Source organism: Puma concolor, chromosome D2, assembly GCF_028749965.1.
Source record: "Puma concolor isolate L17-30 chromosome D2, mPumCon1.1.hap2, whole genome shotgun sequence".
NCBI classification, from domain to species: Eukaryota; Metazoa; Chordata; class Mammalia; order Carnivora; family Felidae; genus Puma; species Puma concolor.
In genome coordinates this window covers 2,259,257-2,285,912 of record NC_141677.1, presented here as the reverse complement: position 1 = coordinate 2,285,912, position 26,656 = coordinate 2,259,257, and the positions used below count along the sequence as shown (strand labels likewise).

General features: G+C 40.2%; 2 pseudogenes; both read right to left on the bottom strand.

Moving 5' to 3' along the window:
* Positions 1 to 691: 691 nt before the first annotated feature.
* On the bottom strand, positions 692 to 1,304 carry LOC147575736 (zinc transporter 6 pseudogene; annotated as a pseudogene).
* A 47-nt stretch (positions 1,305 to 1,351) lies between these two features.
* LOC112851471 (zinc transporter 6-like) overlaps positions 1,352 to 26,656 on the bottom strand; it is a 61,779-nt pseudogene continuing 36,474 nt past the window's right edge.

Here is a 26,656-nt window from a genome sequence, read left to right as displayed (position 1 = left end):
TGATTAAATGTAATACAGAAAACTAGAATTCCTTCATTGTTCATTAACAAAGGATTTGTTATTCATTTAACCAAAATAAAACACTTTAAGAACTACTTACAAATGTAACAAAATATTTTAATGAGAAACACTATTAAGAAAATCAATAAGTCTTTTAAGCTAGGCTAGACAGAACATGTTCTAGAATTTCTGATAAAAACTTTTACTTTTCCTTTGCACGATATAAATCAGGAGGACCTCAAAGAAAAACGTATCAATTAAGTTTGGAAAAGCTGTAAGAGAGACTTTTAGAATGGACACTTTTTTTTTCCCCTTTCCTAGAATGTATGTCATTATTCAAGAAGCATGTTTATAAATTTCACTGAAGAGAATATTTAATAATGTGACAGATCTGCTTCAAGTATTCCTCTTATCAAGATAATGTCTATCACACTGCAATCAACAGCAAAACCAAAAAAAATCAAAATTCAAATTTAGAGAAACATGTTTTCTAAAGGAAGCCTGTTTAAACCCTAATATTTAGAAGGTTCTCGCAGCCCCAAATAAATTTTACAAAAATTTTCCTTGATTTCATGTAACCTGAACATGCTATTCTCTAACACTTAGAGTAAATGATTGAACAGTCAATACACAGTTGAATACTAAATAAATTGGAAGTCAAGGGATCAATATTCCTAAGTACATAAGTACATCACGGTCTCACTTGTCCAATTGTATTGTTAGCTCCAGTCGACTTGGCACACCTGTAAAACCAGTCCTGAATCCTGGAACCTCAAGTCCTTGATGAAGGATGCTACTATAAGGTGTGTGTCCATGATTAAGTCCCAAACCCTAAGGTCTTGGGATGTCTGGTGGAATAACTGGACTCATGTTTTTTCCAGCAGTGCTGAATGAAAATTCTGGAAGTGGGCTACTAGCTTTAGCAGGAGTCAATGTGACAGGGTTTGAATCACTAGCACCTTTTAAAGGAGGTATAAAATTATGGGATCTGAAAAGTTTAGGACATTGGCTTCAACAGGCTCAGAGAGTAAGGCAGGTCTAATCCAATCATCCTTGAAAATCTGAACAGTGCAAGTAGACACTAGAGTGTAAAGCCTGTTGGTCACTTGAGCAAGAACCATTTGTTGATTTGCATCTTGTCAAATTCTTACATGCACTGATCCAGCGGGCCAAAAACCTAGGGTCCCAAGATGCTCGTTTCGAACTTCTAAAACTCTACCCAAGGTAGATACCTCTCTAAGTTTGTCCGATGGACCAGTAACACAGGGTAGTGTTGTCTGGAGTAATACTTTGCCTCTGCACATGGTAAGTGGGTCCAATGGGCCAGTACTACAGGGTGGTGTTGTCTGGAGTCATACTCTGCCTCTGCACATGGTAACTTTGTCCAGCGGACCACTACTACAGGGTAGTGTCGTTTGCAGTAATACTTCGCCTCTACAGGCTCATGGACTACACGGTGCCAAATGTCTGAGAGCAACAAACATGGCAGAGACGGAGTCCACGGCAAGATAATTACAAATTTCAACAAGCATATATGTGACACAAAGACCAAATGCTCCGGCAAGATCAAACAAGACACACAGACTCACTCAGGGAGGGTAGATACTGCTACATCCCGGAATAATTCCACACAAGCCTCCACTACGCTCTGCGACACGCTCCTGAATCCAAGTTGTACCAGCAGCCCTGAAGACCTAACACGGTTTACTCTGATTACAAAGCACCGTGAACAACCTGAAGCAAGAGCCACTGAAGTACCTACTAATGATCTCCCCAGGCGTATCTGCAGCCTCTCCAAAAAGTGTTCTTTCTTTTAATATAAAGAGAGCTCCCACTTATGCCAAGACTGAAGAGGGAAATACAGGCAAGACTTCCCATCTTCCAAATCCAAGTGAACAGAGAGGCAGGGTTTCCTCATCGTGACCCAGTAAGTACCGTACCAAACATGCAGTTCAACTAAGAGGATTGGATGGTAAAGTAAACGCGGGCAGGGAAAGCTTCTCCTGTTAGTGGGCCCGCACCCCATAAGCAGGAGGATGGTGTACATTCAGTTTACTGCACCGAAGAGCAATCTCCTCCAGGACCTTCGGTCAGCTGTTACAAGTCTACACTCCTGGAATAACTCACCAGAAAAAACACCTCGTGGTTTCTAAAGAGAAGAACCGTCCCCGTGAGGAGGAACAACAGTTTCTGTTGGAGAAGCTCTGGGAGCGGTGCATTCCTTACGGCCAGCATCCCAACATTTGAGAGTAGAAATATTTTTGTGATATTTTGTTGGGAGATAAATGGAATTAAGATTTAGGACATATCAGACTTGGGACTCTCCTCTTCAACGTGGAAATGTAGCACTGGGGCCCCCCCACTGGGGATCAAAGACACTTGTGAAAGACATGTTCACAGACTGAAAAACTATGCCCTTAATGTAGGAAGTTTTTAAGACATGCTATCATGATAAAGCTCAAGTGAGCCAAAGAATTACACGATAGAAACCAATTCTGTACATTTACGGAAAGCAAATGCATGTGTTAGGCAAATCATGTCATGTGTAAAATACATAGACTCAAGGATACTTATCTGCTAGAATACTGACACCTTATGAGCATTTGTTTCCTATAATGTTTCATTTTCTTAAACCCAAATGATTTTTTAAGGTATTTTCCATTTTATTTTTTAAATGTTTATTTTTCAGAGAGTGCACACGTGAGCACGCAAGCAGTGGAGGGACAGGGAGGGAGGCTCAGAATCTGAAGCGGGCTCCAGGCTCTGAGCTGTCAGCACAGAGCTGATGTGGGGCTCGAACCCACGACCCTGAGGATCACGATTAACTGACTGAGCCACACAGGCACCCCTTAAGAATTTCCAATTAAACTATTTAAACATCATATTTGATAAGTATGCAATAATTTATATTAAAAATGATTTGAGTCATGAAGTGTCCTAGTCATTCCCTTTTAGGTCCATAAGCTTCAGATGCATTCTTTTACTAAAAGCTCTTAAGAAATCTCATCTTATTTCTAATTCAATGTCAGAGAATTAACGTGTTGACATTGGAATTAGATTATCAATCCCACTGTAATTGAAATGATATATGTAACCACTTAATAGAACAGGGAGTGTAGATGGAAAAGAAAACATCCCTATCTTCTTGCCGAAGAACTAGATTCTCTGCCTTTAAGGACAACAATTATTTCAATCTCCATTCTAATTCAATCCACAGCCCCCAGAACAGAACTATGGGTGCTCTATTTCATTCTGTCTTCAACGGAATTTGAACTGAGGAATTGGAGCAGATATCCACTTATTCACAAATGCATTCTATTTCTAATTCTTGGCCAAATAAGCTCTCAGAAAGATGAGTTAAAAAATTCTTAGCACCCATATATATGACGAAGGTATTTTGGCTTGTGAAGAATGAATATAGCTTCAATTCTGGCAAGATTTTTTACAACGATGAAAATCAGCATCATCCTTACAGGAAATACTTCCTAACCCCCCTCTGTTCCATTTGAAGAGCAGTCACAAATCATCTTAAAGTCCTTGCTCCTAGGGTGGATTCTCACACTGTCCTAGGCTTCATACTTTATAGGATTTGAAAAATCAATGCGATAACTTCATTCAGAATAAAAATGTGAGCACCTTGAACTTGGAAAAGAGCAAATGTCACCATAGCACATCGATATTTTCCATTTGGTACCAGTTGGTACAGAGCTTAAAAACAACAAGACCAGGAGAGAGAGGGATAACCAGAAGGAATGAGGTTACATAGAGACAGTACATACACAAGTCCATACACACTCAAGCCCTCAATCTTAGCAGAACCATGGTTCTGGTAAGCTGGTGGAAACACTAAGAGAAGTGAACATTCCCATAACATACCAAGGAAGAGTAAGCAGCATAAAGGAAAGATCATTTATCACAGGCACAAACTTCTGTGGTTCACTTATCCACTCAGCCACTTGTTAGTTCTACGACCTAGGGCATGCTATGTGCCCCCTTGTAACCTCAATCTTTCCATCTGAAAAATGAGGCTAATAGCACCTTCTTCATAGGGGTCTTGAGGGGAGTTTATGGAATCTGAGTGTTGTGCCTGTAGAGGTGGTGGTTATGGTCGGGGTGTTCATGGAGCAGAACGTAGACCACCCAGACTCTAGTCTTAGTTCCACTACTCACCAGCTGTGCACCTTGCATGTGTGACAGATTCTCTGAACCTCAGCAGTTCTGCCTGAAAAATGCAGATAATTGTTTAGGCTCTACCTTCCTCATCGCTTTATTTTCAAATCAAGTAAGATAAATACATTTATAAACGGAAAGAACTGTTTCAGCATAATATTAATTATGCCAGAATGGCAGGCTCTAAAGACCATTTTTACTTTCAAAGAACCCACCAGACTCCTTAGGAATAAAAATGCATGGAAAAAAAAAGTATATATTTACATTATGTTCTTTACAAAAAGGTTCAATGTTTATTAATTAAAATGTCTAATTGACATTCCAAAGTTTAATTATCTTCACTTGTGTCCACTAAATACAACAGATTTAAACGGTACTCATACAATATTGGTCTTGAAACCTCATTCTGCGTTAGGTCATTTTCTCCCATCTAAAGAGATGGATTTTAGTAAAACAGTGTTTGCCACTGAGAATTTTTTTTTAAAATAATCTTATGTCATCGTGAAGCCTCTTAGGTTTACACTTTGCGTTTTAAGTAAAGCAATCCACGCTGATTTTCAAATTAACTATGATACACAACCAAGTCCTTCATAACAAAGTACCATCATTCATAGATACTCAGAAACAATTATTCTAAATCTGACTCCTTAAACAAGTTTGTCAAGAGAAATCAGTTATTATTCTACAGTATTTCAGAGGAGCCTCAGAAGGCATGTTAGGATTGGTAGGATTTCTTGAATATAAGTTCTGGGACATTGAGCCAAGAGCTAAAAACACAATATTAAAAAAAAAAAAAGTTATCTGAGGTTATAATGCATTTTGCTGTACTTCAGGAATGTTTAAAATGCTGATAAAGGAATGGTAAGCTGTTCAGTAGGTGTTGTTTTCCGCCCCACCCCCCCTTCCCCCCCCGCCCTGGGAGGTGGGGCAGACTCTCGGAAATATAAATTTCAGCCAAGAAAAAAAAAAAAAAAAAGCTACTGAGGTTAAACAAGTTTTGTTCACTCAGCATTGTAAAACCAATGTCAGTCATACTCAACTGCTTGTCCCACTCTTTGTTAACAGGGTACGGGTTTTGCAACTGGTGGAATCATTCATTCACCCCTTCAACCTGACAGACATCAGTTTCTTGTCCCTGAGGTTCCAAAAGGAAAGCAAGCATACAGACTTCCTTATCTCGTGAAGAAGAGAGGAAATAAACAAATGAAGACGTACTTATGTTAGGTGGGAATATGCGCTATAAAGAAAAATGAGGAGCAGTAAAGGAGGAAACCAGCCATAGGAACAGGGAAGGTGGTAGTCCCGAACGCAATCACCTTTAACTTCAAAGGTGCATTTGAAACTCATACCAACCGGAGCCACTGTCAGGAGAATACAGCTGTGCCTCCTGCAGCCTCATTACAAACTCTGAACGTGTCAGGGACTGGTCACTGAGAAGTCCTCAGGAAATAGCAATCACAAATGATAAGAACAGCCAAAGTTTTATGTTGGAAAACGCATTGAAAATCTAGGCACTGCGTTAAACACGTGTATTATTTTTTGTTGACATTTTGAGGTTTTAGGGCCTCCAGAAGAGGAAATATGACTATGTATCATTTGCAATTCCTGCCACCAGGAAGTGCAGCCTCTTTCGCCCCACCGTGAACCTGGTCTATTAATCAGTGGATGGCGGGAGAAGCAACATCATGTGCGTCGCAGGGCCCAGATTTCAACAGGACTGCTATCTCCGCCTTTGCACTGTTTGGGACCCAGAGATCGCCATGCGGTGAGGAAGTTTGCAACGCAAGACCACGTGCAGACTGCAGACAATTCAGCCATCCTAGCTGAACCAGGGCTTAGGCCAGCCAGCAGCGTCCAAGCAAATTTAAGGGAGATTGGTAGAAAAAGCTCCCAGGTAACCCACACAGACATAATAAACCTTTATTGTTTGCAGCCTCCAAGCTTTGGGGTATTTTTTTATGCTGCGATAGACAGGCAACCCTGGCACAGGAGGAGAAACGGAAGCTGACGGCGTTCAGAGGCTCCCGGCAAATGAGACCAGAGCCAGGACTGCACGTCACATCCGTCCGAGTGCAACCACTGGCGTCTGTAGCACTGCAGTTTTGACTTTCCCAAAAATCCATTTATCCTGACAAAACGCTAAGATCATCCATAAATTTTTACCATACTCAAAATGTCCGTGATTATGTGAGCATGTAGATACATTCCCTGCTGAGCCCCCTCCTCAAAGAATTATAACATCCCAGCAATTCCCCGGATAAAAAGTTCTTACACCACTGCATTAAAGTTACCATTATATCAGTAATATTTAAGCAATCTCACCTAAAACCTATTGTTCTGTGTCTATTTCCAAATAGATCTAGATCTAGATAGATATACAGGGGATTATGATAGCCAGCTGGTTCAGTGGTGAGGAGGGGATGAAGGGTAGGACATGCCATTAGTGCAGTGGTACCACATGCACAGAATTACATATGGTGGAGCACAGAACGTCCATGGATCTATATTTATGTATATATATATACCCACACAGTATATATTCCTAAGAAACTTATCCAAAAGTAATGCACCATTACTGCATGGTATCTGAGATTAAAGATGGTCCCAAATCCTTTCATGGCCATCCCTGGGAGAATCAAGATCTAGGTTTTCTGCCCTTGAATTTCTTAGGATTCTATGCCACCATGTAAGAAACCCACCTTTGTGGAGATGGTCAGGCTGCAGAGGAGGTCAAGCTCGTCCCCTGAGGGGGGGGGGGGGTCACAGAGGACCGTCCCCGCTCAGCCAGCCATCCCAATACAAGTGATAGAAGGTCAGCAGAGTTTTTTGATGGCACCACCTTCAGCGGCGACTGCATGAGGGGGGACACATGTGACAACCACATAGTTCAGCCCATCAACTCCCAACATCATAAATGAGGACATATTGTTCTTTTGTGGCAGTTTGCTAGAGATATACATCCGGAACACTGTGCTTCTAATTACAAGAAGGAAAATTCTTAACTTCATGGCTGCTTAGAACGGATCCTGTCTCCCCCCAACCCTGGCTGATACATACACACAACACACCCCATATGAATTGGAATCTATACACCCACAAAATGGCAATATTTTTAAGTTGTCCAATAAAATATGAAGCTACAATGAAAAGTCTACTGTAAAGTGGAGGATAAAGTTTACTAAAAATGGTGGCAAAAGAAATTTGACTATTCAATTTGACTGTGAAATTCCCGACAACCATGAATAAAGGAAAAAATAAGCCTACATGTCCCTCATTACTGAAACGGAAGAAACACATGACTAAAGATATGTATTGTTCTCCTAGAAACAAAGGAGAATTCTGTTTTAATGATGCATTTTATCTAGGCCACCAGACAGCATGTGTGTATATATGTCTGACATTAGAAAGAACTCACAATTAGCGTTTACATCAAAATCAGAAGCCAAAAATGTAAATTCATAAATAATAAATAGAAAACTTCAGACTTTTCTCCAAACCATATAAAAAAAGGGCAGCTTCCTAAATATTAGAAAGGTTCTTAGAAATTAATTAGAAAATTGGTTACCACTATGAACAGGCAATTTATAGAAAGAAGTTAATGAAATGGTTTTGAAATATATAAAAATATGTTCTATCTTACAAGCTATTAAGGAATTCAAATTAAAATAAAAAATGATGCAGTGTTTTCAAATCTCTGACAAAGATAAATAGATGTGATGACATAGCATGTGATGGAGGAACGGGAAGTCTGGTCCCTTTCAGACCATGGTCAATGTTGGTCTCCATGGCTCACAGAAGGGCAATTCTGCAGTAACTCCCCAGCATTTCCACCCCGGGACTCCATCATACATAAGTGTTTGCACACATTTGCAAATATCTCTGTAAAGATGGCCATTAAATAACTAATTTATGAATATCTTAATCTAATAAAGAGTCTATTACTGATTGATAAAATACTGACATTCAAATATTGAAGTTTCATGCAACGTTTAATGAAAGTATATACTCAAATATAGAGAGAACTCTAATGGTTATTCTTAGGTGCAGAAAACAAAGTGCGTGTCTGTATGCACTTTACTTTCAATTGTATAAAAAAAGGGGCATGTGAATACACACGTGTGCAGGTATATGCATCAACTATTTTGGAAATATTTGTAAGAAACATAATATATCAGGGAAAATACAACAGGGAAATATGGGAAGCAGCCTCATTTTTACGTAACTCTTTTTGCTATTTGCATTTTTACCATGTGCCATTTTTCCTCAGTAAAATTAGTGGGGTGGGGAGAAGTTCAGTGATTTCCCTATGGCTTCCAATTAACAATTAACTAATTGTTAATACAAGAGTGCAGCAATTTGGAAGCTGAAGGCTATGTAGATGTAGTTACACCAGCGTTTTTAAAATTATGTTCCAGAAAACCCTAGAATTCCCCAGTTACTTGGGGCCACCGCAGAGGCTGATGAGGCGGCAAAGTGGTCAAAAAGATACCCCTCACCCTTACCAGCTTCAAAGTAAACAGCTTTTATGCATTTTATTCACTGAGCTACACAAAATGCTTTGTTTGAATGGAAAACTTCCACTGTTAGAAGAGGGAGATTTCTTGACATAAGGAATACAGCAACAACCTATCCCCTAGCTGTCAACTGTGATACTGGAGACAGCTGGCTAGTTTGATTTTAACCTACATCATTCCAGGAGAGTTGAAGGATTCTTTATGGTACATGGCATTGTATATACTTCTAGACCTCCTACACAGCTCTTGTTTGAATGTGTTTTCATTATGGGACAATATCTATAGAAAGAATTGGCAATTTATTTGCCAAATTTCCAAATGGAAAAAAAAAAAACCACAAAACCTTCAAATGTTTTTATATTAAATCTGTAAACTTTTTTTTTTTTTTTTTTAACAGTTGGGAGTAATTTCACATCAGTCTTAATAACCTTGTCACACCTACTGAGGAAGCAATTGTTGGAATCTAGAACTTCACAGAATACCAATTAATGTTTTCCTTAATAAAAAGAGGTTTCAGATTTCAAGTTTTGGCTTAGTTACTATCGTCTATGCTTGCATCATTAAATTTCTTTTCTAACTGCAACTAAGTATGTTCTCTTTCTCACATCATTTCTGGCTATCATTTACAAGGTGGTGGCTCCAATATCTTATTGCAGAATGAAGGATCTGCTCATGTGTCAGAGACCAGGTCTGTTTCCTTCAGAAGAGTGCCCTGTGCACTAGGAAGCTGTTATTAACACCGGTTTCTATCTTCTGTAATTTGGGCAGGAGGACTTTCTCTTGATGCTCATAGACACAACATGTCAAATAGTAGCTTCTTTTGCCTAATCCTATCAATTGTGACCCCCCCCCCCTTAAGTTTAATGTCCCTGGTCAGCCACATTTGTCTAGTGGATTCTTCACTGGATTCTATTCAGATGTCTAATAACTCCTATGAAGGGATCCTTTTCTAATAACTGATCTTCATTTCTGAACTTAATTTTCATCAATATTTCTCTCCCCTTGGCCCCTATCTATTGGCCACCCCTCTGTGACTTTCCCCCTGGACATTCCTATCTCTAGGCTAAGCGACAGCTTTGTCTGTTCTAGGCTCCATTGCTATCCCAGATAAGACTGGACCCTCTAACCCCCCTGGAGGAAGGGGTCTCATTGGATTTTCAAACAAAATTAAGGAGGCTCTGCGATTCTGTGAGGGTAACAATAAGGATTTAACATACTGAATGTTATTTTATATGTACAATCAGAGACTCCATTAGAAACTGACTGGGTGTTAGGGGGAACTTAACATTGGTTATCAAGAGCCCACACTCCCAGAAACCATCCTTCCTACTAAAAAGGAAATGGACGTTTCCTCCATCATAAACTAGGATACACTTGTTTTTACAGTAATATGCAACTATTCCCTCAACTTCTCATCTGTTAGGTAGAGCAGCACCCAGTTTGGAGGAATGGGTTAAACTTTAATGTCTCCCCCGTCATTTGGAACAGAGCCACTGGAAGTTTGCAAGCGGTCTTGTTGTGTTGTGGTTTTAATGAGTAGGGGGCAGGCAGGGGAATCAGAGATAAGTTTTCCTCTCTCAATGATTCTGGGAGGTCTCAACTGGATTAGGGGTGAAGGCAACTAAAAATAACGACCACAGTCCTTTCTTACAGTTGGATTAACTGCATATGCACAGGCAAACAACACAGTGAAGAATGGCATAAAGGAGAAATGAGCCAATGGTGAATGCATCTTTTTCAGAGTCAAAGCTGACATTTCAGCTTCCCTGAGGGAGAGTGTAGAGAAAGTGAGGGGTGTGGAGAGAGACTAACATAGTCGGCAGGCTGTCTGGAGAGAAAGGTGAAGTCAAGAGCTGTCAGCAGGGAAGGAAAGACACAGGCATGTAGAAAACATTCCGGCAAACCAGCCATGCTCTGTTACTTTAAACGAGCCAGCAAAATTAGTTGGGGCTTTTTTTCTAATATCAAAAGATAGCTCATCCCAAGAATTCAGTATTTTTGCTTAATTCTCCATTATCACTGTACAGTTTAGCCGCTTATCTTCGCAGTTGCAAAGACGTCACTTCTCTGAAGCAAAAAAAAAAAAAAAAAAAAAAAAAAACATGGTTAACAAAAGCCAAATGGAATAAGGAAGACGGTCGTGAGAGCAGTTCCAATTAGAAATATGGGCCGTCCTTGCAGAAAGTGTTCCACATCCGCACACGGCTCCTTACTCCAAATCCCCCAATGTCTCTGCAATCCTAGAGTGACAGTTTTGGCACTCTAGAAGTTGACTTATTTTTCTCACGTTCTTTAGAGGAACATATCAGGATACCTACAGAAACCTCTGAAACACTGAACTAGAATTCTCAGCCACCCCCATGTATATTACGAAGCCAGTATCAGTGCCAATGTCTTACCTTTGAAGTCTGAAAAGCATAAAAACCCAAAAATAAGGTCTTTCCAGGAGAAAAAAAAAAAAAAGAACCCAGTTGGTTTTTTCCAGTGGCTCAGGTGGTTAAGCATCTGATTTTGGCTCAGGTCACAATCTCAGTCTTCAGAAGTTCGAGCCCCATGTCCGGCTCCGTGCCGACATCCCAGAGCCTGAAGCCTGCTTCAGATTCTGTGTGTGTCTCTCTCTCTGTTCCCCCCGTGCCTTGCGTTCTCACTCTCAAAAATAAACAGACATTTAAAAAAAATAAACATCCAGAAAAAAATTTGGTATCATCTTGTAAAATACTGACTACATTATAAATCCTTAGTCAAATTTAAAATACTAAATTTTAATAAAAATTTTGGAATGTTTTTAGATTTTCAGAAAAACTGGGGATACATTAGTTTCAACCTACCCCAGTTTCTATTTTGAAAATATATTACGGTTCATTTGTCACAACTAATCAATATTGCATACTATTTTGATTTGAAATTCATATTCAGATTTTCTAGCTGATAGCCAGGGTCCTTCTGCATTTTTCCTGCTTCAGCCCGCCATCCAGGATAGCATATATTTACTGGTCATGTGTCCATAGGCTTTTCGATGTGACAGTTTCTCAAACTTGGTTTTTAATTTTTTTAGTGTTTATTTTTGAGAGTGAAAGAGCATGAGCAAGGGAGGAGCAGAGAGAGAGGGTGACACAGAATCTGAAGCAGGCTCCAGGATCTGAGCTGTCAGCACAGAACCCAACGCAGGGCTTGAACCAACTGACCGTGAGATCCTGAGCTGCAGTCGGATGCTCAACTGACAGAGCCAGCCAGGTGCCCCAAACTTTGTTTTTGATGACCGTGACAGTTTTGGGGTATATCAGTCAGGTGTTTTGCAGATATTTTTAAAATCCCAGTTGGGGAACTGTTTTCTTATGGCTTAGTTGGGGTTACTTTTTTTCTGGGGGGGGGGGGGGGAGGGTGGGAGAAGACCACAGAGGTAACATGCTGTGTTTGTCATTTATCAAGGATACACGCTACAGACGTGACTTATTCATGTCAATCGTGATCACTTGGCTGAGACCGTGTTTGTCGGTTTAATCACTGTACTGTTCCTGCCCTTTCCACACAGTACTTTTTGGCAGGAAATCCCTAGCAGCCCACACCTAAGGAGCAGAGAGTTCTTTCCCCCCCTACCCCCGGAGACTGGAGTGTTTATATTAACTATAATTCTTTTACAGGAGAGGTTTGTCTTTTCTTATTTATTCAGTCATTTCTTTGTATCAGCATAGGCTTAAGGATATTTACTGTACATTTTGGGTACAATATTAGTCTAATTGCGTTGCTCAAATTATTACATATTTGGCCATCAGAAGCTCTTTCAAAAAGCTCCTGAGTGCCTTGGACATAACCCCACGATGGTGGGATTTGAGAGCTTCCTTACTTTCTGGCAAACTCAGATGTCCCAGGCTGTTATATAGCTATCGCCCCAGTCTTAGGACCCAGCCATTTTCCAAAGAAATCTTAATTGCTTTGAACACAGAATGGTATTAACTAAGGTCTGGGCACCACGTCCAGTGGCTTCTAAGCCCTCCCCACTGACGGAGCACAGAACTGTGTGTGAGCTAACTGATGTGTGTGCCTACCTCTCTGTGCACCTTTCTACATGCATCCAACAGTATCTCCATTAAGTAAAACGCGGGTTCACGCACAGATCATTCTAGTCTTCTCTTTGCTTATCAGCAACCGCTACTCCAACAGTGAGAAACCTGCCTCCCACAGACCATCCCCCTTTCAAAATTACTTGTAAGGTTCTGTAACTTTCTCTCAAAGTCTATTTCCTAGGTGGAGCCTGGGTGGATACACATAGACACAGAGCTATTAAGATTTCAGAGATCTGATTCACTCTCCCTTTTATCTGTGAGAATTGAAGCTTATGACTTATCCAAGGTCATAAAATTAGTTATTGATGTATTTATAACAAAAAGCCAGGTGTCTTCTCTCTTAAAATTGAGCATTTGAGATTTCAAAATGGTTCAGCCAAATGCTATTACAGGTGAAAAAAACTTACATCCACAGAATTCAACATCTTCTATCTGGTTAAAGACTAGAAGACCATTGAAAATAGGAAATTATGACAAAATCATATTTATCTGAAACAACAATCTAAATTTCAATGATCAAAATTTAGTTTTTGGCTCAGCTATGAGTTCACGTCACCCTGTATTAGAGTCAAATACTTTAAATAAATTTGGAGATTATCTATTTCAAAATATTTTAGCTATAGTCTGTGACTCAGTACTGATGGAAAGTGAATCCATTTACGTAATTATAGAAGTGCTCACAGAGACACAAAAGTTTGCTGATACTCTACGCATTTCTATTTAGCAGGGAACAGTCTCATTCCAATGGTCTGGACCCTTTTCATCAGTTACAAAGGAAATGACTGCTGACATATGTCTGGCAAAATAATGGATCAGGACATAATGTTACTTGACTTACACAGGAGTTAATATTCATGGAAAGAATCTATTTTATTACAGGTAAACAGAATTTTTGATTAGTATAAAATAAATCCTATTAGAAAGTATAAATAAAATTTTTCTAACAAGTGATTTTTAGAGCCTTTTTCATAGTAAAATTTTCAGTATATTTGCCAAAAATGTAAGTAAACAGCAGTAAATGAACTAAAAATGAGTATTTTCTTCTTCTATGTCAGACACTATTCTATGTTTTATATGTAGTAGCTAATTTAGTCTTCAATAATATTCCTATTTGAGAAATCTGTAGAACAGAGCAAAACAAATCCAAGAAGTAGGGTGTACTCTAGCTTTTACTGAATTTCAGCCTTTATTTAAATGAAATTTTAGGGGCCTGGAGTTCAGAGATCCCTTTGTCCAGAGGTTCTTAGTGCTACCCGCATCTTAGAATAACCTACAGTGGGGCGCCTGGGTGGCTCAAGTCTGTTGAGCATCTGACTTTGGCTCAGGTCATGATATTGCAGTCCGTGGGTTAGAGCCCCCCCCGTCGGGCTCTGTGCTGACAGCTCAGAGCCTGGAGTCGGCTTCAGATTCTGTCTCATTCTCTTTCTGCTCTTCCCCCCACCCATGCTCTGTCTCTCAGAAAAAAACATTAAAAAATTAAAAACAAAGAATAACCTATAGTAAGCTACCTGCATGTTAGAGTAATCACAGTCCTGCTACCTGTGTATTCATCTAGATTATTGCTACCTGTGTATTAGAGTAGTCCACAGTACTGAAGTGAATACTATAGGACTTTAGATGTGGTTCTCAAATTTATGCATAAATCAGAACCACAGAATTTTTTTTAATTTATTTAAGTTTACTTATTTTGAGGGCGCACGCACACAAACAAGAAGGGGCAGAGACAGAGGGAGAGAGAGAATCCCAAGCAGGGGCCTCACGCTCAGCTCAGAGACTGATGTGGGGCTCAAATTCACGAACCACAAGATCATGACCTGAGCCGAAATCAAGAGTTGGAGGCTTAACGGACTGAGCCACCCAGGGGCTCCTCAAGGATTTTTTTTAAGCATTAAACCTTCAACCTCAGGGTTTCTAATTTAATAGTTCTGGAGAGGATCCCAATACTTTCTATCTCAAAGAAGGGCCCAGGTTTTGTTGGTGGCCAGGGCACTGCACTCAAAACCAAGTTTTGAATTAGAATCTCTACAACTGGTAGAATTGAAGCCTGAGCAAAATTTGTTTTTAACTGAACTCTGCAACCACATAAGAATGTATGGAGAATGAACACCCTGCATCAGTTAGCCTATGCCAACAATTATAGACCATCTTTTTTATTAAACAAAGTTTCATTTTTTTTTAGTGGGAGGAACTTAGGGGGGGTCCCATTGATCCTTCTAATTCCTTCACTTTTTCTGTTTTCCTTCCTTTATTTTTGTTCCTTTTGTCTTCCTGTTCCTTGTTCCTTTTGTCACATTCCAGATGTGACTTCCTTCATAGAGAATTCTCCTGCATTTCTAAGTGACAGACTTTCTCTTGAGTAACCCCCACGCCATATCACACAGATGCCTCTAAAGCACACTCTACCCAGGTGTCCATAAACAACCAGGACCAGAAACTTCTAATGCCAGCTCCACTCCCTAATTTTACATAATTTAGTAAAAACTGATGGGCCACAATTATATGTCTCACCCTCTAACCCTCCATCTCTTCAACTACGTTTTCTGGTAGAAAATAAAAACATCACTTTATGAGAAGGAAAACAAATTGTGTGGAAGGATTGAAGAAGTCACGGTAAGGACAGTGGTAATGGTGTTATGTTCAGATTGTGTTACAGTGTATCTTTAAAAAGTCAAAAAGTGAGCATCTCCATAGATGTCCTCGTTTATCAATACCAGAATGTTTGATGCTCTGGAAAGCTGGGAGACAGAACACGTGACTTCAGGTTTTAGCTTAGCCATACGTGGTCAGTCCCAAGTCCCAGAACAAGTTACTCAAGTTGCAGTTTCTTCAACTGTACAATGTAACAAAAAGCAACTAAGAAATCGCATGTAAAGATCTTTAATCAATACTAATAGATGGACAAGTTAAAAAAATACCTATTTGGCATGGAGCCTGCATGGGATTCTCTATTTCTTCCCCTCCCCCTGCTCATGCCTCTCTCTCTCAAAATTAGTAAACAAACTTAAAATTTAATAAGACTAAAAATGACCTTCCATTTAAACTGTATGTGTATGTTTTTAATGTGCAGATTATTACAGGTTCTGACTTAAAATATTCTACATCTGTTTACTAATAGTTGAATTTGAACTGCTGACTGTTAGGTTTTCTAGTATTTTTTCTCATTTATAGATCATTACATTATGTATGAAAATCAGACCATTCTCTTTTATAAGTACCTTTCAGTAAACAAGAAAGTTTCACATCAAAATTTTAAAGAGCTCACATTAATGGTGCCTCAGTGATGAATACAGTAAATTACCATGGCCAAACTTAATTTTCTTAAACTTGCCAGAGTTGAATATTCTTACATTTTAAACAAAGTCTGAGCTTTCTCTAGCTTGTAGAATTCAGTATAGGGGAAACAAATAGGTAAGCAAGCTTGGAAATCTTCCGTTCACCATTTGCCAGTGAAATCCAGCTTCCTTGTTTTAGTTAACCCTGCCAAGTGCAAGCAGGAGTGAATCTGTACCAGCACATGATGCGAAGGAAACGATCCACTCTTGAGTTTTCTATTTCAAACTTAAGTTCATTATCCTGTTGTATCACAAAAACTAAGCACTGCAGCATACAGAATGTAACTGCAAAGTTCGAGAAACGCCTGAATTTGACTTGAATTCTATTGGACATGCGTATGCCTGCCTATTAAAACTAATCTTGTGAATGCTATTTAGGCAAGCTTAGTGATGCAATTTTATATAAAAAAATAAATTTTAGTATCCTCAAGACTCAGGAATTTAAGAAAAAAAACTAAGGACTTAATGTATCAATGTCGCTGGTACTCATACAATTGGTTTATTGCTTTCTGGAAAGCTTTCTTTCCCAGGTGAACCATGAGATGCAGTGTTGGAATTAAATGCAGCACAGAGGTCCCCCCACCACTCCCCTTAGAGAAAACTCCCCCAATGCCCTATTAACCGTGTGGAGGAACGAGAAGAGGTTGGCCTAGGTTACTGTAAGGAGATAAAGAGACGGCCTTTGGCTGTTGGAAACATTACCTACATAAACAAAGTTTCATGGCGGTTTGTCAATACACCAGCCAAAATACAGACAGATGGATTACCATCAAGTGTGAAGTTTTAATGGTTTGATCTAAGACAGTGTGGGGTCTTCAAGATTTCCATGAAGGTAGCACCAGATAGGCTGTCATCCTTTAGAGATGCTAAAGCTGAGATCTAATCAGGGATGGAAGGGGCAGGGGAAAAGAGCCAAGCCAGAAAGATTACAAGGACACAGGCAGAGGAGACACTTTGGTTTCACAAGTTAGCTGACACTCACAATCACAAGGGCATATGCTTTGATTTGCAGTTTCTAGTAAAGACGGGCAACTCCACACCCAGGATGAGGCTCATCAGGGATTCATTTGTGTAAGGCTGGGAAGTTGAAGCAGGCACTAGCCTCCCCACAGGCTATGAAAAACCTCGTAGGACCACTTCTGACCACAAGCCCCTGACCCCTGCCTCGTGGAGTATCAGACTGCAGGTGGGTCAGTCCCCCCTTGAGAAAAAAAAAATTGATTTTGTATAAGTAACTGACTGCACACAGAGGCATCCTAGCTCTGGCAGTACAGCACAAGGTGTGGGTATCATTGCAACCAAATGCACCGGTATTGGGGGATGAAGTTCAGGCTGCCTGAGAGTATCTTCTACTTTGAACCGCCCCACACCCCCAACAACACACACACTACTCAACAATGACTGTGGGAGAACTAGGCTCAACAGTTAAAATAATTTTATATAAATGATCCAAGACCCATCTGACACATCTACCTAGCTATCATTCAGAATATTAATACTTAAGCTTGAGGACAGTTTATTAAAGTTCAGTGAACAAAAAACTCCTCCCTACTATTCCAAAGTTGTTCCATGTTGAGAACGGTCATCATTCCCATCATTTTCGTTAAGAAATCTGAATATATTCCATTTGGGTTTAGCTGGACATGTTAAGAAATAATTCACCTCTTAACATGGAATCTTTGTTTTCAAATATAACTACGTAGCCAATGGATATTACACTTACGTGTTTCACAGAAAATTGAGTGCGAGGCGTTCTTGGTCATCATTCATCATACCTTGGGTTGGCTGTAGTTTTGGTTCTTTTGCCACTTTTGAGATCTAGATCCTTTTTCATAACAAGTTCTTTAAGGAAATAGACTATTTATTGTTTCCATTTCATTCATTTGTGGCTTTTTGTTTTGCTTTTTGATTGGCTCTCCCTTACACTGCCTTTCAAATTTGAGCAGCACCCAGTGATTGAGGGGAGAAGAGCTGCTAATGAAGTAACCAACTTTCCACAAGGACTGATGAAAAGGACTGATTTTATTTCCTTTCTAGCATCCCCAGTGATAAAAGGAGCATTATTTTTATTTGTCGGCATATGACGCAAGAAGTCTACATGCAAGAACAAACAGAATAAAAACGTGGGCATACCTCACTTTGCTGGGCTTTGCTTGTACTTCAGCTATTACTTTTTTTTTTTTTAATTTAACAAACTGAAGGCTCGAGACTTCAGTGTAAATAATTGCAGATGTGGGGAAACAGCAAGAGAACTGGACTCAGAAGTGGAGCCTGAAGGTGGGACCAAACATCTGCATCACCTGACGCAACTCCAATGGACAAGTTACTTCCTACGGATGAACCAAGAAGTGGCTTCTTGAGATGGAATCTAGTCCCGGTGAAGACGCTGTGAAGACTGTTGAGATGACAACACAGAACATCACATGAACTCAGTTGCGAAAGCAGTGGCAGGTTGGAGAGAACAGACTCCAGTTCTGAGAGAAGTTCTAACTGGGGGTTGGATGCTATCAAACCATCACCTGCTACAGAGAAATCGTTCACGAAAGAAGAGACAACGGGTGCTGCCAACTTCACTGTTGTCTAAGAACTTGCCAACCCCCCCCCCCAGCCTTCAGCGCCCACCACCCTGACTGTCAGCAGCCATCGATATCGAGGGAGGACCCTCCACCAGCAGAAAGATCAGGACTCATTGAAAGCTCAGATAGTTACCAGTTTTCAGCAATAAGCTATGTATATTTTTAAGCTATGTATATTAAACGATGTATGTTTTTTAGAGATGCTGTTGCTCATTTAATAGACTATGGGTGTAAACATGATTTACATGCCCTGGGAAACCAGAAAATTCATTTCACTGGTTTTATTGCCAGGTTTGCTTTCTCGTGGTGGTTTGTAACCAAACCCATGATCTCTCTCAAGTGACTAGTCCTCTGACTCACACTCTAATCCAAATGATCTCCTTTTCATTATCTTGGAGGTCACAAATTTCATGTTTTAAACCTATTCTGTTAACAAAAAAAAAAATCCCGAATGATTTCACTTTTGTCTTGTAACACTTGAAAAATGAATAACTGGAGCTCAGCATGGAAACCCTTTAGCCTACTGGATGAACCCAAGAGGCAAGAAAATAAATAGAAGGGGGAAAGATTTAACGTGTCCACATTTATCATTTCTCTAGAGGACAGACCCACAAATGCTGAGTTAGGTCAACAAAGCAGCAGTCTGGTGCTTTCTGATGGGTTACACGTGACAAAGGCAATCCCAAAAAAAAAAAAAAATTAAGTTTTAGGTCAGTGAGACACCAGTTTTATCGTTAAGTGTAAGGTCCCTTTCTTGAAAATCATCTCCTCTTTTCTCCTCCTTCCCTCTTCACCTGTTTACTTAGAATCCTTATATTGTTTAAAACAAATTCATGATTTTGTAAGTATAATGTGCCAATTCAAAGATACAGACTTAACCAAAACAGGACCATTCTCCTTTCCAATTTTATTTCCCTTGATTGCACTCCCCACCATGTGGCATGTTACATGCTCAGGTCATTTAATTGTTTACTGTGTCTCAACACACTAAAATTATCCTTGCTCAACTCAGGAGTCTTTGCATACCTGTTGTAGGGTGGTTACACAGTAGATCCTCCGTAAATATTTGCTCAGTTACTAAAAGAATAGATTCATAAAAGAAACAACACTATCAGGTAAGTAGGACATTCACATGCGCGCGCGCGCACACACGGAAAAAACGTAACTATCACATCCAAATGATTTAAGGAGCCAGTTAGTCTCATGTCATGATTACTTTTGTTCCAAAATGTGTGAAAAAAGGTAAAATCAACATTGTTACATTAAAGGATTTTTGTCTTTACCTACTGTTAAAATCCCCAAGACTTTGTCAGCAAATGCAAGGAAGATTTTAAGTGATCTTATATCAGATTTCAAGTATTTTTGTTACAATACTAAAAAAAATAGTTCTACTTGATTATCAAAATTTGCACTAAGGGGAATAAAAATTATGTGTACCAAGATGTTTGAAAATTTAAAAACTGTGAGCATTTTCCACCCAGCAAATTTAAATATTTTCTTTTACAATGAACAGGTTTTTTTTAAAGATCAGAAATTAAATTAGGTGAATAATAAGCCATAAGCCCTCTCTGCATGATAAATTTTCCTTCAAGCACTAGGTGAGAGAATCAGAGACAGTAGCTCCTGAACCCACCGACTGTAAATCTCAGGTTACTCGTGTCACAGTGCAGGCTTGATTTTGTGGGAGGAAATGGATCAAGGAAGGTCTTGTGTAAGAGAAGGAGTTTCTTGTGCTATTCAAGGACAAAAGCAAAAATCACAAAATTGATTCTCCTTCATATTGGCAGCAACAGAAGACATCAAGTAAGTTCCTTTAGTTCAAGTGGATTTTTCTTCTTATCAGAAAAATCCACTGTTTAGTTCAGTATATAAATATAGTTCTATAATATAGGTAGAAATGACCTATAAGAGCACGTTCAGAATCAAACCTCAATAATTATTCAAGCATTTGAGACTTCAGTCCTTGGTAATATTCTCCTAGCACTTACCTGAGATCTTCGAAATTAGTGGTAGACACTTCCAAAGTACTCAAAACTGCTTAGGCTTAATGGTTTTTTTTTTAAAAAATTAATGTTTTTGAGAGACAAAGCATGAGTGGGGGAAGGGCAGAGCGAGAAGATGACACAGAATCCGAAGCAGGCTCCAGGCTCCGAGCTGTCAGCACAGAGCCCAACACGGGGCTCAAACTCCCAAGCTGTGAGATCATGACCTGAGCCAAAGTCAGACGCTTGACTGAGTCACCCAGGCGCCCCTACAGTTTGTTAATCTACGTGTGGCAATCTTAAAACTTCCACAAATATTTCTGGCTCCCTTCCTAGACGTACCTCTCACTATGCTTCTGGACACACAGGAAGATTGCATGTCTCGTCATCTTGTGTTTGGGAAAGATAAGCGATTAGCTCTGGCTGATGAGCTAGGACACAGGCCACCTCCAGCCTGAGACCTTGACTGCCAGAGAGGAGTCCTCCAGAGGTGTCTACCTGGCATGAGGCATGTGAACCACCACCACGTTGGCCGTGCTGTTACCCAGGGATTCTGAGTGATGACATTCTTCCAGAACCTCGCCCCCAAATCCTGCCACCAAAATGGGATGGCTAGGCAACGGGAGTGAGAACCAAAACTTCATTATTTTAAGCCATTCAAGTCTGTGTGGTTGTTCTACAATGTAACTCAGACTTCCATCAATGCCCAGGTGCTCTCGTGGTCATGATTCAGCTGAAGAGCATGTCCAGCTGAGGTCAAAGGGTCTCACACTTGAACAGTTTCTGCACAGTCCATTTATTCAGCGCCATATAGATGATTTATGTTGTATTTTTGTGTATGGTGATTTTGCATAAATGACCCTGTCACTAAGCTCCCATACTGAGTGTTTCCTAAATCCCCCTTTCCCTCTCTCAGATGAAGTCTGGACCAGTCCAGGGCCCCAACCCAGATGTACTGTGAGGGCTGATTTCTGCACACTCAAGATGCAGGTGCTGACAAGGTGGGAAATGCTTATGTGTGTGCATTTCAGATGGGGTGGAAGTCAGACTGAGTTCTGCCTCCCCCTCTGGTAAAAATATATTCCCGTTGCAAGTAATAAATCAAGCCTATTGTATACAGCTTGGTTAGGTTCTAGATTAACGTTTATTACAGATTAAGTAGGCATGTTATAGGTTGTCCTGGGAACCTGACCATTTTTAATATTGTTTCCATGAGAAAATGTATTCCAAGTTCCAAACAATTGATTCACAAACTGACTCCTGGAACACTACCAGCTTTTAAAATGTGGACTCCTGTATGGCAAAAGGAGGAAAGCACAGAAACAAAGAGATAATACCCACATTTGCTATCTTCTGGGTACAAGGACAGTAGCTTAATAACGATAAGACCATCAGAGCAGCCTATAAGTTATATATTTACTTCATCACTTAGGAGAGGTTTTTTTTCTGTCAATTTCTGCTACACAATTTCACATATGGGAGGAATTTGGCCCCAGAAATGATCAAGGAAAAGTGGCGGAATATATGGTCTCCTGATCCTGTCCACAGTACGTCACCGTGTTTGTAATCCAGAGGCCCGTGCCCGGACAATTCTCTCCAGTCGACGGTTACTGGCCGAGAACAGATGGGGAATTGCCGATATACGGTGCTCACTGCCTTTTTAGTGCACGCTTTGTCACGCTGACATTGGATAGACCTCTGCTGTGGCGAATATCCGTCACTTTACACAGACCCGTCTGATCACACTACGGTGTTAAAACGAAAACCCCAATATAGAGAACAGGAAGACCGGGGGGGGAGGGTGGAGTTTCTGTTAGTATACCAAGCATACATTTGATACACACTGTACAGGGTAGGCATTTACTGCTTGGCTGTTCACCATCCCTGGTATGAAATTTCTGACACTGGAAGAGAGTTCCAGAAATGAGACGAATTAGGAGCTACAGTTCTCATTAAAATGTGTAGTTTTAAACCAAGTGATACTGGCATATTTACAGAATGGAAGCAACCCTGAAAAAATAATTGAGTCTATTACAGGTTGTAAAGAAAAGCCAGGACTCCACTGTCCACTGAACATGCTAATTGAATCCGACCTTGCAAAAAGATGAAGCAACGAATGTTTTCTCTAATTGCAAAGGTCTCTGGCTGGGTACATATTCTATTTATCACTTCACACTTGGGTGATACATGGTGTTTCATACAGATCCTCTTTCTTAGGAAAAGATTCTTCGTTTGCAAAATAAGCCCACTGCCTTTTTATTGATGCCTCATGGAGTGCCTTGGCATGAGCCCTCGGGGAAGGAAACTCTAATTTCTTTCAAGGGAATTTTTAAGATTTCTAGGTTATGGATAACTTCACTGAACAAGTTTCAGAGCCAAGGATAACTGCTTGGGAACCATCCTAGATTAAACACCAGATGCAACAGGCAGCTCACCTTCGTGTGGAATATTCGCACTTTCTAGGAGCCGTCTCCAGTAACACCGGTTTGGACGGACAAACGCCTACCCCTCAAGAGTTAAAGGTCGCAATGCAAGTTACACATGCTATCAACAGCAATTGCTCAGGTATAGATGCAGCCAATGTGTAGTTTTTAGAATTAGAGCAGTAAAAATATTCAAGTTTCTTTATTGGTGTATTGGAGTGTCCAGGATGGCAGGGCCTGGAGAACATGCCTTTAAGGCCAGAGCAGAAGACAAACTTGCGAACCCACCAGTGTAGTAGCCCATGTTGATGAAGATCAAGAACATCCTACATCAACGGAACGACCATCACAGATTCTGTCAATTCCATGATGGTCTCCCCAGGATGAGTAAAAAGCAGTGGTGTCTTCTGGTATTTTGAGAGTCTACCTAACAATATGGGAATTTACTTCTTGTGATCTGATGACTGAGAACATGGGTATCATTGGTATTTTTTTCCTAATTAAACTTCTACCTAAAAGGCAGTGATCAGAATATAAGTAGGGAGGAATGGGTCTCCAACAGTATGAATTTCTTAGATATATGGAGAGTATGAGCCAATTTAATACATCTCAAAGGAGGTAACTGGGCATTTTTTGTATCCGACTTCTGATAAACACCCACCAAATGTTATAATTAGGTCCTTATTAGGAATGTGTCAAGATTAATCCATTAGAAGACTAAGATTAAAAAGACCATGCTTGTTTTTTTGTGTGTGTATTTTAGCTCTGGAAGATGATTTTATATCAATGACATCTAGAAAACCCAGACTTGCATAGATTTAAAAACACAGACATAGATTCCATGTTCTTATTCAGGGAGCATGTTAATATACCTAGGTCTTTAAGTGAACCATGTATCACATAATGTAAGTAATAGGACAGATATAAGCAAATAACACATTTCTCCAGAGTTCTATGGAATACATTACAAGCTACACTGTTTTGCCAGCTAATCAGCTTGCTGCTGGCCTTTAGAAAGTTGTACTTAATCAAACAGAAAAGTGTTACTTTCAGGACTTGAACATAGCTTAGCATACGTGAAAAAACACCCAAATAAGAAACTTTATATTGTGGCATTATTTTGGTCCCCAGCACATAAGATACAAATCCTAAGGATAGAAAAATGACATTTGGGAGTACTGAGCAAATTTTGTGGATGAATCGATTGCATCCTATTAATATCTCAATTATGTATATGTACAGAAACACAGATTCTGATACTTTATCTGTGTGTAGCATTTCACACAAGTTATAAATTATAAATAGCACAGGATTAAATGTAATGTGTAGTATTGGATCCAAGCCAAAGCATAATCTTGTCTGAATGATTCTTCCACCATATGAGAATCTCTTATGTCATCACTGTTTATGCATCATTTTGAGCCCTTGCTTTTTCTAACTTCTAACACTTCTCTATTTCCCTCTAGTTTAAATGGCAACTTCCTTTATATTTTTTATATATTTCTCTATATTGTTTTCCACAATAACTCAAAGATTACTAACATATAGTGACTTTGAGGATTAACCTGCAGCACATTATAGTTTTTAATGAAATTTGTATTTCTATGCTAATACAGTCATCAAGAGTATCCCTTCAGAATGTAGAAACTTTCAACTTTTTAGTATTTTTGAAAGAGAGGGAGACAGAGCAGGTGTGGGGGAGGGGCAGAGAGAGAGGGAGACACAGAATTGAAAGTAGGCTCCAGGTTCTGAGCTGTCAGCACAGAGCCCGACACAGGGCTCAAACTCGTGAACTGTGAGATGATGACCCGAGCCCAAGTCAGATGCTTAACCGACTGAATCACCCAGATGCCCCAGAACGTAGAAACTTTAAATACAAAGTCCTTTTCTTTCACAGATATTTACCATACACCTAGTATAAGCCAAGCACGGTTCCATATATTGGGATATATCAGTGGGCAAAAGACAAAAAAACAATACCTGCCTTTTTGTACCTTAGGATTCCAGCAGTGGAATGTAGGTAACATAAATCATGTAAAATGGAAGAAAAGCCAGGAAGTGGACCAGGGAATGGTAGTGGGAGGAGGAGGAGGAGGATGTGGTTTTAACTGGGAAGAGTGGGGTCACCCTTGATGAGAAAGTGATACCGGAGCAAAAATCTGAAGACTGGAAGGCGTTGGTGGGACTTCCAGTGTGGGGTTCCCAAGTAGGAGAGTCCAGCTGTGCTCAGTGGTAGAAGGGGCCCTGCAGAAGCACGGCCGAGAAGAGGTCAGCACAAGAAGGGGCCCTCACCTGTAGAAGATCCCACAGGCAGGAGGACCGTGGCTGGGTGTTTAAAGACGGGTAACATGAGCACCGACTTGCCTAAAGAAGGACTCTGGTTATTGTGCTGCGTAGAGAATCAGGGAGATGATTCACAAGCCCACTGCAATAATCTAGTCAAGAGAGGTACAGCATTTGGTGGCAGTGAAAATGGTAAAAATTGGTCTGAGTCTGGATATATTCTGAGAAATTTTACAATGGGTTAATCGTATACAAGAGACAAGAGCAGGAGTTGACAAACAGATGAGTGTGTGCGAGCCAAGGTGGGTCAGAGAAAGAAAATCCCAAGCAGGCTTTGCACCGTCAGCACAGAGCAAACTCATGTTCCATGTGATCATGACCTGAGCCAAAATCAAGAGTCAGACACTCAACCAACTGAGCCACCCAGGCACCCCAACAGCCATCTCCTTCTTAATTACTAAAACCTGACAGCAACTAGGATTCCCTCATTAGGGGAGCAGGTAAATAAACTGTGGCACAACCAGACAATGGAATATGAGTGCTAAAAAGGAATGAGCTTGAAGCCATGAAGAGTCACCACTAAGTAAAAGAAGCCAATCTTGAACCATTAACCTACTGTAACTGTTCCTATCTATAGTTGGAATCTATAGGACACTCCAGAAAAAGCAAAAGTAGTGACCCAGTAAAAAGATCAGGGGGTGGGGGAGGGAGGGACAGGCAGAACACAGAGGGCTCTCACGGCAGTGAGACTATCCTGTAAGATACCATAACGATGGATACGCATCCTTATGAACATGTCTAAGCCCACAGAATGTAAAACAGAGGGAAGTCCTAACGTAAACTATGGACTCCGGTGATAATGGTGGGTCAACGTAGGTTCACCAGCTGTAAATAATGTGGCACACTGGTGGGGGATGTGGACAGTGGAGGGAGGGGGGCTGCGGGGGGCAGTGGGAACTCTCCATACCTCTCAGTTCTGTTGTGTACCCAAAACTGCTCTAAGTGTCATTTTTAAAAGTCTGTATGTACGATCCAGAGTACATCTTGCTCAGGTATCAAGTTTTGTATCTTAATAGCATGAACTTGTAAATATTAAGCTATGTTTGGCCTACAAATGGCGATTCCCAGTATGTTCACCACTGTGCAGTTTTGACAGCGAGGGAAATAACCCAGATGCCAGTCATGAGGGGAACAGTTTGGTAAAATGCAGTCGATGATACAAAACCTTGGTTTGTGAGCATAATTTGTTCTGGAACGTATTTGTAATCCAAAGCATGTGTATATCAAAGGGAGTTTCCCCAGAAAAAATAAT